Source organism: Bidens hawaiensis, unplaced genomic scaffold, assembly GCF_021521415.1.
Source record: "Bidens hawaiensis isolate Kalapana, Puna unplaced genomic scaffold, B.hawaiensis_p1.1 tig00002631_1, whole genome shotgun sequence".
Taxonomy (NCBI): Eukaryota; Viridiplantae; Streptophyta; class Magnoliopsida; order Asterales; family Asteraceae; genus Bidens; species Bidens hawaiensis.
The window spans coordinates 775,895-788,884 of NW_027491143.1; positions in this window are offsets into that span (position 1 = coordinate 775,895).

Consider the following 12,990-nt stretch of genomic DNA (forward strand, 5'->3'; position numbering starts at 1 on the left):
TCTCAAATTTTGTGTGTGACTTAAACATGATATGAAAAGATTATCTGAAATTTTCCAGAATTTTTCATGATATTTAACTATTTTTCACCATTTTTGGCCAAAACCGAGCATTAAATTCACCAAATATTCATCCTTTATCCAAAAATTACCAAAAATTCACAGAACTCATCTTTTCATATGTTTAACACCTCTGTAAAATTTCATGACCTAACTCTAAAGCATCAACAATCTGTCCAAATTTCCCAAAACCGAACATAACCGAATATACCTTTCGTTTTCCGCCACTACAAGCTAGAAACTCATCTTTCCGCCTTATCTACCACTAAATACAGAGCCTACAAACAACATACCACAATACCAAGCAAGTTACACTCACGATCAAGCCATTTCTTTCATAGTTACGGTTATGATACTAAAAACAAAGATTTAACCGTAAAAATTCGTTTTTGATTCGTTTAACTCATTTCTTGGACCGAGATCCCTTGTATAACTCGTATACATCACTTGATCATGCAAGAATCGGTTTTCATCTTTGAAACCTCATTTTATTGCAAACAAACTCAAGAAACGAAGATGGAAACGTATATAATTCGATCTTTACCTTGGTTTTTCTTGTTAAAAGTCTCGGTTTTTTATCAAGGAGTTGAGAGGATTTGATGAAGTTTGTGGATTGTTGATTGAAAAAAGAAAAAAAAAAGAAAATGAGGGCCATGGAGGCCGATCGGAATGTTAATGGGGTGGGGTGGGACCCACGAGTTCATTCTTGGCCACAAACTTGGATTTCCGAAATCTGGATAATGTTTTGGATAATCTAGTTCAGTTCGTTTCTCGGTTAAATGTTTAATTCGGCTTAAAACGAGGCTAAAACGGTCGTTTTTGGTCTAAAAATTGAAATTTATATAAAACCGATTTAAAAACTTAATCCATGACATTTATTAACTTAAAACGTCATATTATCAGTTATTACGCATCTTTTTCGGCTTGATCGATCGTCTCTTGCTCGGTTTGGTATTAAAGGTTTCGTTTAACGTACCGACGTACTATTAAATCGAAATCATTTTTCTGTGCTTTAATCCACTTATCCCGAAGCTTTAATACTTCGTAACATCACTAAATATCATATATCTCGTCTATAATTGAACCCTCGATTCATTCGGGTTTCAATAACTATCGATCGTTTGATCGCATATTCAATACGGTGAATTATATATTCACGTACAATCAATACAATGAACCATGTATTCTCGTATAATTACCATGGTAACTCTTGTACCCGACATTACATATGACGTAACTAACGTCTACCGGTTAGGGTATACCTGGTTTCGTCGGAATCGTTACATTCTCCCCCCGTTAAGAAATTTCGTCCTCGAAATTTTACACGCCCACTATCTCCTTTCGAGAAAAAGGTGGGGGGTTTTCCCTTCAGAATTCACCCTCGCGTTACCAAGTATAATCTGGTCCTCGCTGTGAATTTCCACTTAATCTTAATTAATAACGCTTGGTATGTCCAAACTGTTTAGTTTTCCCGTCTACTATCTCTACGGAATTAGTTATGATATCAAACATGTCTTCTATGAGTACCTCTATTACTAGTACTTTCGTTGCCTCATCGCTTAGGCACTTTTCAATCCGTATACATGGCAAAATATCATGTATAGTACTTAGCCCTTGGAATACTTTAATCAATAAACTAAGTGACCAATCATGTAGATAATCTCATGAGGCCCAATATATTAAGGAGCTATTTTCGGTTTTGGCAAACCTCATATCACCTTTCTAAGGTGATGCCTTTAAAAATGCCTTGTCACCTCTTTCCAATGACAATGGTTTCCTATGAATGTTGGCATAAATCCTTTGCAAATCTCGCGATGCTTTCAACTCATCTTAAATATTATAAATCCGATTGGTTGTTTCTCGAATCAATTCAAATCTTATGGCTTGATTGACGCCCATTTTCAATTTACAAATTGGTGATAATTACTTCACCCATAGAAAGCTTCAAGCTCTCGATGCTTCCTTCCCCGCCTTCCAATAATGGAAGTAGGATGACTATTTTGATCTGAGATCATTGAAAATGGTACTCCACGACGAGATACCATTTCACTATCAGGAATTTGGGCAAGAATTCATTGTAATATATTCCCACTATCATTGGCGAATTTTCTGTCGTCGTGGCGTTCCCTAGGGTTTTCGGTGTGCAGCCTTATCTCTGGCATAACTCAATATTCACCAACACACGTAACCATATCTTTCTCCAAACTCGGCCATTAATAAAAATCCTTTCAGATATCCGTATCATCAATAGTCAAATCCGATCCCGGATGTATGGATTATTTCGATCTATGCACTTCGTCAATGATTAATTCACGAAGGTTATGGAGGGTCGGGATCCAAACCCGATTTTTGAAGTAGAGAATTTAGGTCCACGCGCTGTTCGAAATTCTCCTCATTGCCGTAAGGTTCCTTCTTTTCCAATTGTTCCTCTTTTAACGCCTCACGTTGAGCGACTCGAATCAGGTTCGAAGGTTCGACTGGACTATCATCCCCAGCACTTGCACTCGCACTCGCAATGGCTTAACCCGATCTTTCTTACTCAAGGCATCGGCTACGACGTTAGCCTTGCCAGGATGATAACGGATGTCACAGTCATAATCGCTTAACAACTCGACCCATCTTCGTTGCCTCATATTCAGTTCCTTCTAATCAAATATGTGCTGCAAACTTTTATGATCGGTGAAGATGGTGCACTTCGTATCGTAGAGGCAATGTCTCCACATTTTAAGTGCATAGATAACCCCTCCCAGTTCTAAGTCGTGAGTAGTGTAATTTTACTCGTGTACTTTTAACTGTCGGGAAGCATAGACTATAACCTTAATATACTGCATCAACACGCATTCTAACCCTTTACGCGATGCGTCACAATACGCGGCAAAACCATCGTCTCCATCGGGGAGACTTAAAATCGCCGCTTGGCACAATTTTAATGGTTTCTATCTTATTTGGATCTTTGTGAAATCCTTGTTGCTTTACAACATGACCAAGGGATTATGCATTCTTTATTCAAAATCACATTTTGAAAACTTCGCGTACAACTCCCCTTGCTTTAACACTTCCACAATTTTCCTTAACCGTCGATCGTGCTCTTCTTTACGTTGCGAATATATTAAAATATCATCAATGAATGTTATGACAAATTTGTCAAAATAAAGTTACAGACTCGGTTCACGAGTTCCATGAATGCTGCCGGCGCATTTGTTAGCCCGAAAGGCATAACTAAGAATTCATAATGGCCGTAGCGAGTCCGAAACACTGTTGTTGCAACGTCTTCCTCTTGGATCTCTCATTTGGTGATAACTATATCTAAGATCAATTTTTCTAAAAAAATAAATCGTCCCTTGCAGTTGGTTAAGCAGATCATTCACTTCGAAGAAGTGAGCACCTACTCTTGATCGTCACTTTATTCAATTCTCCCTAATCAACACATATCCTAACACTTCCGACCTTCATTTCCCAATTAAAATTGGTGCACCCCATGGTGACTAACTAGGTCGTATAAAACCTTATCCAACAATTCTTGTAACTGATTGGATAATTCTTGCATCTCGGACGGTGCAAGTCGGCAGGATGCTTTAGCAACAGGGCCAGCTTGAGACATTAAATCGATTCTGAATTCGACCTGTCGGGCTGGCGGTAATCCAGGGAGTTCTTCTGGGAAAACTTGTGGAAATTTGCGCACCACCGGGATATCTTCTATATGTTTTCTTTTAAATACTTAGGCAATCACGTTTGTTAAATACACCACGTCTTCTTGTCGTAAATATTATAACATCTCAAGATGAGATTTGAGGGGCAACATAATACCGTACACTTTTCTCTGTATTTAATCGCTTCATCGTCCGAAAGAGAGCTTCTAATCATCTTCTTTTCATATTTGATTTCTGCTTCATGTTGAGTTAGCCAATCCATGCTAACTATTAGGTCAAAACTTCTTTGCTTTACTGGTCGTAGGTCAATAAGGAAAGGTTAATCGTTCAGAATATTAGGACAATTCCGTACAATTTAGTTAACCATTAGGGATTTACCGTTAGCGACTCTACAGTATAGGGTTCTATAGTTTCACTAATCGGTATCTTTCCAAAGGGTAGGAGGTTAGCAGGAACTAACTTCTATCGACGACCGTAAAAGTATCACTGAAGCCAATTGATTTAAAACTACAACGTACTTAATACCCCTTTTAGACCATGACGTGCTTTATTTGAATTACTCACGAAAGCACGGTTCCTTGCTTGATCAGAGGTTGATGCTTGTCATGAGGTTCATCTTCCACAACACCTTGGTTCAACTTTGGGCAATCTCTCTTGAAACGTTCTGTACTGCCACATTCATAGCAAGTACAACTGTTTGGCATAATTTGATTTCTTTGGATGGATTGTTATTGAAGTTGTTGGGTTCGGAGTGGTTGTACACGAATGGGTTGGGGTTGTCGGTTCACCTGGCTTCAATTGGTTCTACAATTAGGGCATTACGTCCATCTTTACCACACCTGTAGCCTACTATCACTCGACATTCTTCTTCCTGCCGATAACCATATTTTCCACATTTAGGGAAGGACCCTTCATGCGGTTCATGTTTCACACCAGAACTAGTCTCAGTATAATTCTGGGTTGTAGGGCATACCTACTTATTCAAAGGCTTATCTTGCACTATGCCTTTATCACTTCTCTTCTGTAACACTCAACGTTTCACCTAACGTCCTTCCATTCCACTTCTCATAGAGTCAAATATATCAATGCTGGCTTGTGACACAACCCTTCCAAAGGTTGTATATTTTACAGGATTGACTATACTCCTTATCGATGGAGTTAGTCCCCAATATTGCGCTTACTTCGCTTAGTTTCAGGAGTAATTAGCCATGTTACCAGACATGACAATTCCTTTAAACGATTAGCGCGTTCTAAGTGATCAGCACACAACATTTCTATCTTTCATAGCTCAGTTTCAAATCTCTGAACTCAATTACTCGAATAAAAGTGCTCTAGCACAAGAATTTTAAATCCTGACCATATTATCTGAACAAAAATTTTCTAACTATAATTTTGTACCATCGTGTTCCATCACGATACAACATAATCTCCCAACATATCTGTAGCATATTTCACTACACAATGTTCTAGACTCTTACCAATATCCTTAACCATTTCGATCTTTTCTATCCACTCGCTAATCTATTCCTCCCTTTACCAACAGAAAACCATTAATAATCCCCTTAACACAACCAATAAACACGTCCTTCATACCGGATCTAATTCATTACGACTACCATTCATGTTTAGTTTATAACTAATACTTGTAGTCATAATAGTATTTGGTGGGACATTAACACTCTTAGTAATAACACTAAGAATTGAAATATTCATAATCATGTGATTGCTCGATCTATAATTCTGTGATCACATTTGCATCAACACTAGCAGTGATCTGTGATACGACGTTCGGTATCATCATCTGCTATCTTTGAGCAATCAACTGAATCATATCAATCTCCATCATTGGAGTTACTCTTTTTATGTCATTCTGCCGTACTCATCCCGTACGCAGTAATCAATACTAATCTCACCGTATAGCTCGTTGCCAGCTCAATCATAACAACAGGTACACATACACACCAAATATTATCATATATATTACACATACCGGCATCTAGCATATATATGTCCCATAAATATAATAACATACGGACTTAACCTGACATCGGTTAATGTTTAAATATGCTTCATAACCCTTGTCACCAACTGACATATAGATTTTTTTTTTCTCAACAAAGATTATCGTTTAATATACTTGATTTCAATATCCTCCTGCATATCAGCATAACCGATACATGCTCACCGTGAGCACCAAACGATTACATACCACGGAGTTATAATATCCGTGTTTATTCGTATATCCGGCATACACAGTATACCTCCTACGAACGAACAACCAACTATGCTATAATGATTCCAACACTTCTTTGTGTATAGGTAATCATTCTATTCGAGCATACATGGGTGTAAACATCTAACGGATGTAAGGATAACATAGGGAGTTGCAAGGTTCAAGGTAATTGCGCAACATGGGTTGCCTTCAAATATTATTAATTACTATTATGGGAAACTCTACACTCGCTCAGTCAATGTCCTCAGGCGTTCTAGGTTTGCTAAAATCGGTAATTCTCGATCTGAAGTTGGTCCGTCTCATATGTTTGTGAGTGAGCAATACATATATATATATATTTCAATATATTATTTTATTTTATTTTATTTATTTACTCCTTTACTTTAATGAAATAAGAATGGGTTCAGGTACGGATCCGTTCGTACGTGAGGGTCGACGGTTCGGGTGAACATCTGGGGTTATTAGGATATACGGTACCGATGTTGGTAGGGTAAGGGATTCATCAATTTTGGTTGGGAGTGACGGTACTAGATATTCCTGGTTAATGTCAAACGGGAGATCTAACTTGGTACTATCGTAACTATGGCCCGATAAGTCAGACTTATCATCAACCGATGCTCTAGAAATTTCAGCATCCTCGGTACTTTTATTATTTCATCACCCGGTTCCTTATCCGGGTCATATTTCTCAATACTTGTACCCACAAGATACGCACATATATATATACACCTTAGTACGTATAAAAAATATTATATACTTTACACATATGTTGCCATTTTTACCTATTAATGTACCCAGTGACTTCCCCTGAATTCCCTCGTGCAGACAAGTCTGTTATTATGTTCCGGACCATAATAACTCACTTGTTCGACCGACTTCATCCCGATACTCGTCACTATCTATTATTAATTGATATTCAGATCTTATAATACTTGAGCTACTTGTTATATTTTAGGTATCTTTTAAAGACATCCTAATTCTTTTATAACCAATGGCTCTGATACCAAGTTCTGTAACACCCCGTGACCGCAGCGGAAACGTAAACGGGATGCGACAGACACCTCTGATATCAACCACATTGTTTATAAAGAAAACTGAATGCATTAATATACTTCAAAATTTCATTATCTCATCTTTCATTACCGTCTAGGTGATACACACATCATACAATACGATTCGTAATTCTATCTGTTTTAATGTATCCTAACATCCCGCACACAAATCTTACACGCATCAAGCACTTATCACGTAAGCAATCACTTCATCTAATTTGTACCTGAAAAGCATGTGAGGAAACGGGTCAACTACGAATAGTTGGTGAGTTTCACAATTTTAGTAAACCATGATAAATCCATATCATAATATAATATTATCTGGGGACACTGTTAACCCATAAATACATTTAATAACCTCCGGGGACACTGTTAACCCAGAACTTCCAATAATCTCTGGGGACACTGTTAACCCAGAACACTTCCACTAACCTCTGGGGACACTGTTAACCCAGAAACTTCCAATAACCTCTGGGGACACTGTTAACCCAGAACACTGTTGCGGGACCTTACAATATTAGCAACTCAAACAATTACCATTTTAATTCATTACCGTACGATTCCCGTACAATAAACATTATATAAATACATTCATTTCCATGCGTTCAGCATATACTTAATCATTTTGATAGAAACATGCTTTCCGCCCCGGGAAAATATTTAAAACATTTCAGTAAAAAGGGGCTCGTGAAACTCACCTTAGCACATGCAAGCAGGTAACAACAATCATTATCAATTAACACGTCCAATCTGTAATATGATCCCTACGATCGTTATTATACAATTATTGTTTATATAATCTTTAACCTTATCAATCGGTACATCTGGGGACACTGTTAACCCAGGACTGTACCTGTTCCGGGGGCAATGTTAACCCAGAAATACTTCTCCGGACTCAGATTGTGATGTCGTTTAGAGTTCCATGGTCACAATTTCTATTAATCGTTTTCTCGTTTTGCGTGCCTAGCACGAATATCCGTTTTATGTTTCAAAAATGAGTTTGGTCATACACGACTCGAAAATAGTGGTTGTCTGATAATTTAATTTAAAATGTGAAATTATAGCTCGGTTTAGACGTCCCGATTGGCCGCGGGACTCGTTTCCGTCTTTGGCGTACCGGAAACCGTTAAAATGGGTTAAAAATACCCAAATCATCCGACTTATTTTCGGATGATTCATTTTTACTTGTTTAACTCAATTATATGAAAATAGTCCATTTTTAAGGTTTTTATACACCAGTCAGCTCGCTTAGCGAACTTCACCGGCTTACGCGTTTTAACTTTAAAAGTTTGATAATCAGCACGATTAATTATCCGTTTACTCTCGGATCTTGAAATTTTGCACAAATCACTTTTTAATAGTGGGGAATTTTATAAAAATATTTCCAGAATTAATTCTTATATTTAAAATTTATTTATCTATTTTTAAACATCATTTAAACACTAAATATGTCGTAAATACCAAACGACCTTAGAAAAATCCCAAATTTTTCCTTGATGTCCCCTGCCATCCACATAGTCCCCTGTAATTTTTCCAGAACCAAAATCTTCTTTTACATGCCCTTTTTCCAATACCGAGCTAGAAATCCCTAGAACTCGTTTAACCGAAAAGTCTACTTAAACTTCTCCAACGGACCTCAAATTTTGTGTGTGACTTATACATGATATGAAAAGCTTATCTGAAATTTTCCAGAATTTTTCATGATATTTAACTATTTTTCACCATTTTTGGCCAAAACCGAGCATTAAATTCACCAAATATTTATCCTTTATCCAAAAATTACCAAAAATTCACAGAACTCATCTTTTCATGTGTTTAACACCTCTGTAAAATTTCATGATCTAACTCTAAAGCATCAACAATCTGTCCAAATTTCCCAAAACCGAACATAACCGAATATACCTTTCGTTTTCCGCCACTACAAGCTACAAACTCATCTTTCCGCCTTATCTACCACTAAATACAGAGCCTACAAACAACATACCACAATACCAAGCAAGTTACACTCACAATCAAGCCATTTCTTTCATAGTTACGGTTATGATACTAAAAACAAAGATTTAACCGTAAAAATTCGTTTTTGATTCGTTTAACTCATTTCTTGGACCGAGATCCCTTGTATAACTCGTATACATCACTTGATCATGCAAGAATCGGTTTTCATCTTTGAAACCTCATTTTATTGCAAACAAACTCAAGAAACGAAGATGGAAACGTATATAATTCGATCTTTACCTTGGTTTTTCTTGTTAAAAGTCTCGGTTTTTTATCAAGGAGTTGAGAGGATTTGATGAAGTTTGTGGATTGTTGATTGAAAAAAGAAAAAAAAAGAAAATGAGGGCCATGGAGGCCGATCGGAATGTTAATGGGGTGGGGTGGGACCCACGAGTTCATTCTTGGCCACAAACTTGGATTTCCGAAATCTGGATAATGTTTTGGATAATCTGGTTCAGTTCGTTTCTCGGTTAAATGTTTAATTCGGCTTAAAACGAGGCTAAAACGGTCATTTTTGGTCTAAAAATTGAAATTTATATAAAACCGATTTAAAAACTTAATCCATGACATTTATTAACTTAAAACGTCATATTATCAGTTATTACGCATCTTTTTCGGCTTGATCGATCGTCTCTTGCTCGGTTTGGTATTAAAGGTTTCGTTTAACGTACCGACGTACTATTAAATCGAAATCCTTTTTCTGTGCTTTAATCCACTTATCCCGAAGCTTTAATACTTCGTAACATCACTAAATATCATATATCTCGTCTATAATTGAACCCTCGATTCATTCGGGTTTCAATAACTATCGATCGTTTGATCGCATATTCAATACGGTGAATTATATATTCACGTACAATCAATACAATGAACCATGTATTCTCGTATAATTACCATGGTAATTCTTGTACCCGACATTACATATGACGTAACTAACGTCTACCGGTTAGGGTATACCTGGTTTCGTCGGAATCGTTACATGTAACCTCTTCATTGACGGGTGGTCCATTGGACAACCCTTAAGTGATTTAAGACCGTAACAATCTTGCATTTAATTGGTTTATCTTGTGGAATTAAATAACTACGGTGTTTACGGTGAATTGTAGGTACAGAGGAGGTTCCAGAGCCATTTTGGTGTATACCGAGGCAACCGAAGGAGCCGGAGACGCGAGAGAGTTCAAAAGAGGTGAAAAACGGAGTCGGGTGGCTGAGGTCCACCGTGGCTCACGGTATGGACCGTGGGTCACGGTCCAAAGTAACAAAACCCAACAGAGGTCACCGTAACGCGTGGAATCAACCATGACCCACGGTTCCACCATGACCCACGGTCCAGAAGTCCCAGGGAGACACCATGACCCACGGTGTAAACCATGGGCCACGGTCTGGAGTTCGTAACTGTCGTTTTTTTGCGTAATAATATCAGTTTTTGCTGTCTTTTCATTCATCTTCCATTACAGATTACCTTGAGGCAATTTTTGGAGATTATTGATCAATCGTGAGTGTGGTAATTATTAGAAACTTGTTTTTAATACGTATGCCAATTATAATTGAAGGGATGATGAACCGAAACATGTTCGGCAAAATTACTTTGTGATTTCCCTCGGATTGTAAGGTTTATTATGATTGTTTTGTTGAATACAAATAAATATGTTTACCTCTAACAACATACCTAAACGATCTTACCTTCTATCGTCATGAAAAATAACTACTTGGGGAACAAGTTTTTGTGTTTAAATGTTAAAATGTGTATGTGAGAGAGAAAGAAATCAAGATGTTGATCAATGTTCATGTTTTATCATTTAACTTTTGTTTTGTTTTTATTAATAAACACCAAAAGGACCTCCCATTGTTGACACAAAACCTGTAACCTCTTCATTGACGGGTGGACCATTGGCAACCCTTAAGTGATTTAATACGGTTACAATCCGGCATTTAATTGGTTTATTTTGTGAATTAGATAACTACGGTGTTTTCTGTGAATTGTAGGTACAAAGGAGGTTCCGGAGACGCCCTGCTTGCGGTGCGCGCATATAATGTATATATGTGTGAACCCTCGGGAGGGCAAAAGTAAAAGTGCACTAATTTTGACGTTATTTTACTAATCTCGTGAAAATAACGTTAAAAGTGGCGGAAGGTTAATCAGGCATCATGTGGTGGCGTTGATAGCCGAAAGACAAGGGCACATGCACCAATCAGCCGGTGTCCCTGATGATTGAGTGCTATGTGCCTTATGTCCAAGGCTTGATGCAAAACTACTATCGAGCCGGGGGTCTCACCGGAAGCAGCCTCTCTATCCCTATGGGATAGAGGTAAGACTGTCTACATCTTACCCTCCTCAGACCCTACCTTAGCATTGCTATTGGTGGGATATACTGAGTACGATGATGATGATGATGATGAAAGGAGGTTCCGGAGCCATTTTGGTGTATATCGAGGCAACTGAAGGAGCCGGAGACGCGAGAGATATCAAAGAGGTGAAAAACGGAGTCGCGTGGCTGAAGTCCACTGTGGCCCACTGTATGGTCCGTGGGTCACGGTCCAAAGTAACGAAACCCAACAGAGGTCACCGTAACGCGTGAAGTCAACCATGACCCATGGTTCCACCGTGGGACACGGTCCAGAAGTCCTAGGGAGACACCGAGACCCACGGTGAAAACCATGGGCCATGGTCTGGAGTTCGTAACTGCCGTTTTTTGGCATAATATTATAAGTTTTTGGCTGTCTTTTCATTCATCTTCCATTCCAGATGACCTAGAGGCGATTTTTGGAGATTATTGATCAATCGTGAGTGTGGTAATCATTAGATACTTGATTTTAATTCGTATGACAATTATAATTGAAGGGATGACGAACCGAAACATGCACGGCAAAATTCCTTTGTGCTTTCCCTCGGATTGTAAGGTTTATTATGATTGTTTTGTTGAATATAAATAAATATGTTTACCTCTAACAACATACCTAAACGATCTTACCTTCTATTGTCTTGAAAAATAACTCCTTGGTGAACAAGTTTTTGTGTTCAAATGGTAAAATGTGTATGTGAGAGAGAGAAAGAAATCAAGATGTTGATCAATGTTCATGTTTTATTATTTAACTTTTGTTTTGTTTTTATTAATAAATACCAAAAGGGCCTCCCATTGATCCCACTGCTAAAAACTTGAATATGTTTTCTAAGATGACATTAATTCCATAAAGGCACAAAGATCTCAAAATCCTAAAATCTAGGGTTTTAATTTATAATTGTAGATTCTTTTTACTAAATAAATAAACAACTTGTTGAAGATGATGAAGAACATACCTAAATGAAATTACCTTCTATTGTCTTGAAAGTAACACCTTGGGGAATAAGTTTTTGTGTTCAAATGTTAAAATGTGTGTGAGAGAGAGAAAAAATCAGGATATTGATCAATGCTCAAGTTTTATCATTTAACTTTTGTTTTGTTTTTATTAATAAACACCAAAAGGGCCTCCCATTGTTCACACAAAACTTGTAACCTCTTCATTTACGGGTGGTCCATTGGACAACCCTTAAGTGATTTAAGACCGTAACAATCTTGCATTTAATTGGTTTATCATGTGGAATTAGATAACTACGGTGTTTACGGTGAATTGTAGGTACAAAGGAGGTTCCAGAGCCATTTTAGTGTATACCGAGGCAACCGAAGGAGCCGGAGACGCGAGAGAGGTCAAAAGAGGTGAAGAACGGAGTCGTGTGGCTGAAGTCCACCGTGGCTCACGGTATGGACCGTGGGTCACGGTCCAAAGTAACAAACCCCAACAGAGGTCACCATACCGCGTGGAGTCAACCATGACCCACGGTTCCACCGTGTGCCACGGTCCAGAAGTCCCAGGGAGACACCGTGACCCACGGTGTAAACCATGGGCCACGGTCTGGAGTTCGTAACTGCCATTTTTTGGCATAATATTATCAGTTTTTGGCTGTCTTTTCATTCATCTTCCATTCAAGATGACCTAGAGGCGATTTTTGGAGATTACTGATCAA